We start from the raw sequence: 6,075 nt of genomic DNA on the forward strand, positions 1-6,075 counted from the left end.
TTCAACTGTTGATGGTCACTTGGGTTGCTCCCCACCTTCTTTTTTGAGAGAGAGATTTTTGCTGTAAGGCACAGGCACTCTTCGGAGAGACAGAAAGAGAAAAATCATCCCTGGGGGGGGAGGGTTGGCCATACCACAGACCTTTCTCCTCTATTCTTTTCTCAGTATATTGGACATGTGTGCACACACAACCAGCGTAAGTTTTTTAAGTTGCTGGGTCCGGGACTCAAACTGTAGTCAACTATGTGGGAGTCCAGTGACATAATCATTATACCATCTGCTGGTCCTGCTCCCCACCTTTTGACTAATGTGAATATGAAACTCGGCGTGCAAATATCTGTTTATATCCCCACTTTCAATTCTTTTGGGTTTATTCCCAGAAGAACTGTGTGGATCATATGATAATGTTGCACAGTCATGTTTCCTTTAACCAGGGGCATGTTTTGAGAAATGTGTTGTAAGGCAACTTCATCATACAATTTACTTGCACCAACCTATATGATATTATAGCCTGCTTCACACCCAGGTTACCTGTACAGAATGTCGTAGTATCGAGTACTGTAGGTAACAATAGCACAATAGTATTTGTTTATCTAAACATATCTAAACATAGAAGAGATAAAGTAGAAATGCAGTATAAAAGATTAGAAAATTTACAGCAATATGTGCACTGACACGAGTGGAGCTTGTAGGACTGGATGTTGCTCTGGGTGAGTCAGAGAGTGAGTGGTAAGGGAATGTGAAAGCCTAGAACATTATTGTACACCATGGTGGTCTTTGTAAACACTGTACACTTAGGCTATAATTTGTCTTTAAAAATTTTTTTTCTGGACCAGTCACTGTGGCACAGCAGTGATACAAGATGGAAAGCCATATGGTTGACTACAAGTTTGGATCTGTAAGTTGGCCTGAAAATAGGCCAGGTACATGGCTAGGTGTCCAGGATCCTGAGGAGCTGGAGGAATGGGGAAAGGAGATCACAGCATGAGCACACCCTATCAAGGGTGTGTGTGTGTTTCTCCCTCATGTGCACACACATGCATTATCATGAAAGAAAAGAAATTAATCTTAGCTTACTGTAACTTCATAAAGTTTTTAAAACTTTTTGGCTCTTACATGACTTTTTAAAGAAGAAATTTATTGGGACCAGCAGTTAGTGTAATGGCTATGTTGCTGGACTCCCATGTAGTCGACTGCGGTTCATGTCCCGGACCCGGTGGCTCATGCTGGGCGTGTGTGCGTGCGTTCCCAAGATCCCGAGAGGAAAATGGAGGAAAAGGGATTGCGGCATGGCCATCCCCCCTGGGGGGTGATTTCTCGCTTTCTGTCTCTCTGTCTCTCTCTGTCTGTCTGGCGGGTGCATGCGCCCTATAGCAAAAAAACAACTCTCCAAAAAAAAAAAAGAAGAAGAAATTTGTTATTACTTTTTAATGTGCTCTAGGGTATGTGTGCTCATCATAGAGAAACAGAGAAAGAGGAAGCAAGCTGCCTGGTCCTGGATTTGATCCTCAGTAAGCCACATGGGAGTCCAACACCTTAACCACCATGCCACCTACTGGCCCCTCTTTTATGACTCTTTGACAGGTTAAAATATAAAGAAACAGTGTATATTTGTACTAAAAATTTTTTTTATATCCATCTTTAATTTTTTTTACTTTGTAAACTCTTGTTAAAAAGTAAGTTACAGCAGCCCGGCAGGTGGCATGGTGGTTTAGAGTGCTGGACTCCCACATAGCTGACTACAATTCAAGTCCCAGACCTGGCAGCTTGCTTTCTCATTTTCTCTCTCTCTCACTCTATCCCTCTCTGGTCAAATAAAATAAATAAATAAATAAATGGATAAAGTTGAATAAAATAATTCCTTTTTAAAAAATAAGTTACATACACACATGCGTGCACACATACACACACACACACACACACACACACACACACTACACAGCTTCAGAATTATCACGGTCTTTTGCCTTCACATCTTATTCCACTGGAAGGGCCATGATGAACAAAACAACACAAGATTAAATCTAGCTTGAGAAATGATGCAATCGAGAGACTCAATAAACTCAAGATCTGTGAGGCTGCTACTAGTATTATAAGGCATATTGTTTTACAGTAAACTTTTTTAATAATTAGAAAGGAGTATAACCCAGAATATAAACAAAAGTATACTATAGTGAATACATAAATCAGCAACATAGTAATTTATTATCATGCTCTAGTATTGTATACTATTTGTAATAGTATCTGCTATACTCTTATGATTGACAGCATAATAGGTTTGTTTATGCCAGCATTAGTATAAACACTTGAGTAATGCACTGTGCTGATGTTATGACAGCTGTCACTAGGTGATAGGAATGTTTCAGGTCATTATAATCTTATGGGACCTCTCTCATATATGTAGTCAGTCATAGAATAAAATACCATTATGCAGCACATGGCAGTATTTCTTTATTTTTTGAAAGAAATTTTTGCTATAGGTGCATGTGCTGACCAGAGAGACAGAAAGCAAGAAATCACCTCCTGGGGAGATGGACATGCCACAGTCCCTTCTCCTTCATTCTTCTGTTGGAATTTCAGGCATGCATACACATGTGCCTGTCATGAGTTTCAAGCTGCCCGGTCCGAGACTGGACCGCAGTCCACCACGTGTGAGTCCAGTGTCTTAGCCACTATGCCACCTGCTGGCCCCAGTATTTCATTTTTTGCAGAATTGCCATACTGATTTCTATAGCATCTGTACCTTTTTATATTCCCAATAGCAATACTCTAGGCTCCAGTTTTTTTTATATCCTCACCAACATTTGTTATTTTCTGTTTTTTTTTTTTTTTTAATTTGTTTTGATTTTTTTCAATTCTAGCCTTCCTATTGGGTATGAAGTGGTATCTCATTATGTTTTGATTTGCATTTCTCTAATGATTAGTTATGTTGAGTATCTTTCTATTTGTTTACTGGTCATTTGTATATCTTATTTGAAGAAATGTTTTCTTATGACCCTAGCTAATTATTTTTTTTTAAACTTTTTGCTATAGGGCTTGTGTGTGCTTGCCAGAAAGAGAGAGGAGCGAGGGAGGGAGGTAGGGGAAAAGTGAGAAATCACCCCCCTGGGGGCCTGTAGTCCCTTCTTTTCTAGTCTCTTGAGATTTTGGGTATGCACACACACATGCCTGACATCATTTTCAAACCTTCCACTCCAGTACCATGCTGCTGGCCACACAGGATCCAGCTTGTTAACGTCCACACTACCTGCTGGCCCCAGCATTTGCCCGTTTTAAAATCAGGTTATTTTGTTGTTGAATTGCAGAGGCTTTTTATATAGTCTGCATTTCGACCCCTTAGCAGATATGATTGGCTCGCATTTTCTCTCATCTCAGGTTGTCTTTTCTCTCTGTTGATGGTGTCCTTAATTCTCAGTTTTTAAGTTTTGATGACATCAACTTATCTAGCTTTTGTTTTTTTGTTTGTGTTTTTGGTGTCATATTCAAGAAATTGTCAAATTCAGTGTCATGATGTGTTTGCCCTGTGTTTTAAGAGTTTTAAAGGGTCTGGGAACAGCAGGTGGCGTGGTGGTTAAGGCGCTGGACGCTCCCACATGGTCGACCACAGTTCGAGTACCAGACCTGATGGCTTGCTTTCTCACTTTCCTTCTGTCTCTTTCTCTCTGTGTCTCTCTCTGGTCAAATTAAAATGAATGAATGAATAAATAAAATTAAATAAATAATTCTTTAAAAAAAAAAAAAGAGTTTTAAAGGGTCTGTCTGGCTTCGTGGCCTGGTAGTTAAAGCAGCTGGATCCCAAATGACAGACCTCACAGTTCAAGTCTCAGACTTAGCTGCTTGAGAAACACTTCAGATGCATATGTGTGTGTGCCTAGAATCCCAAAAGGAAGGAGAGATGACAGAGAAGGAGGGACCAGCAGATGGTGTAATGGCTGCTGGTTGGCCATGGTTCGAATCCCAGACCCAGTGGCTTAAACTCACACCAGGTGCATGTGTGTATGTGCCCAAGATACTGAGAGGACAATGGAGGAGAAGGGATTGCGGTGTGGCCATCCCCCCTGGGGGGGTGATTTCTTGCTTTCTGTCTCTGTCTTTCTCTGTCTTTCTGGCGAGTGCATGCACCCTATAGCAAAAACCTCTCCCCCCCCCCAAAAAAAAAAGAGAGAGAGAAGGAATTGTAGTATAACCACTCCCTGTGGAGAGGTATGTCTCCCCCCACCCCCAAGTATACCCCAGCCAAAAAAAGGAAGTTTTATAGGGTCTTCTCTTTAGGTCTTTGACCTCTTTTAGTTGAGTTTTGTATACGGTGTAAGGTTAGGGTTCATGCATATAGATACTCAGGGTGCCTAGTTTTTCAAACACCATTTGTTGATAAAGTTACCCACTGAATTGCTTTATGCACTTTTGTCAACAATTACTTGGGCCTATTTGTATCTCTTTCTTGTTCTGTATTTTATTTCATTGACCTATTATCCCTCTGCCAATATCATACTTTTTAATTAAGGTAGCTATTGTATATAATAAACCTTAACACTGGATAGTTAGATTCCTCCCTTTTATTGTTCTTTTTCAAAATTGGTCCTGGTGTGTTTTTATTGTTTTTTTTATGCAGTTAACTTATACTATACTTTGGTTTCATATATCCAACAATTTATTCTACCATGTGCTTTAAACAGAACAAATACTTTCCTATTTTGTTCTTTATCTTAATTGATTTGCAGTATAAATGTAAACCTAACTCTGTTTTGGGTGTTTATTATACTATCTGATTGACTTCCCTTTTGCCAGGATCTGTCTTCTTTTTTTAATTGCCAGAGGCTATATGCATTTGCAGAGAGAAACAGAGAGGAAGAGGGAGAAAGCATCCAACAGTGGGGCATGGTCATGCACTACCCTTTCTCTATGTCTTTGTCCTGTTGGGATTTTGTGCTTGAATATATACTAGCCTGGCATGTTTTTCTTACTGTAATCAGCCATGTGTGATCTGGCTCTCTTAACCACTAGGTTACTGGGTCAGCCCCAGGATCATCTTTCTTAAGACCCCAAACTGAATGTTGCCTTAACTTAAAGGCTGTAGAACTCAGACTCTGTTTCACAGCTTTGGTCCAGTTTAATTCTCCATATAATTTCATCTTTGTAAGTAAGCTGTTCACTGAGCCTCTGAGTCCCACTAATTTGAAGGAGGGGAGGTCTGACTTCCCTTTTTATTGGACTTCTCTGTCACATTGCCTTTTTCAAGAAAAGGAAGATCTGTGATAAAAATTGATCTCTGGTGTTCTAGAATTTCCTTAGAAGCGTGTCAGTAGTTTTTCAAGCTGTTTTCTGTCACTGGCAGCTCTTCAGTGTGCTGTTCCTACTCCACCCTCCCTTGGCGGTATGTATCGGTTTGCTACTCAGCACCCACCTACTCCTGCCTCCTGTGCTTGTCAGATGTCTCCTGCCTGCCTTGTGTGTTGCTGCGTTTGTCACTCTTACAGCTGTCTTTCCCTCTTTGGCTTTCTGCCCAACTTCCATAGCAGCTGCTCTATCATTGCTTGTGTGCCAATCTGCACCTTCTCCCACCCCCACACAGGTACAACGTGTACCATAGTAACCCACGTTCCGCGTTCAGATCTAAACTCATCACCTTTGCCACCATGTGCCCTCAACTGGTCCTCATTGATGATTCACTGGAGTAAGACACCTGGGCCTTCCTTACTTCCAGCATCTTACTAAGTCTTCAATTCTACTTCTATAGATTCTCTTCTCTGTATCTTTTAGATATTTCTGCCCTGCCCTGAGGTCATCTTGGTTTATTGACTAGATTACTTCTTTATGCTTCAGTGTCCCTGCTTACCTCAAACCCCAGCAGTTGATCCACCACCTGCCCCTATCACTCACTTTTTCGAAAGTACAAATTGTTCCAGCCAACCACCCTGTGCTAAAACCTTTAGTGCTTCCCTAGCATGTTCAGTGGCAAAATAAAAATATTTTATTGTGGGAACCAGCAGGTGGCATGGTGGTTAAGGCACTAGACTCCCAGATGGCAGACCATGGTTCAAGTCCTGAATCTGGCAGCTTACTTTGTCTCTTTTC

Source organism: Tupaia chinensis, unplaced genomic scaffold (assembly GCF_000334495.1).
Source record: "Tupaia chinensis unplaced genomic scaffold, TupChi_1.0 Scaffold143574_1, whole genome shotgun sequence".
NCBI classification, from domain to species: domain Eukaryota; kingdom Metazoa; phylum Chordata; class Mammalia; order Scandentia; family Tupaiidae; genus Tupaia; species Tupaia belangeri.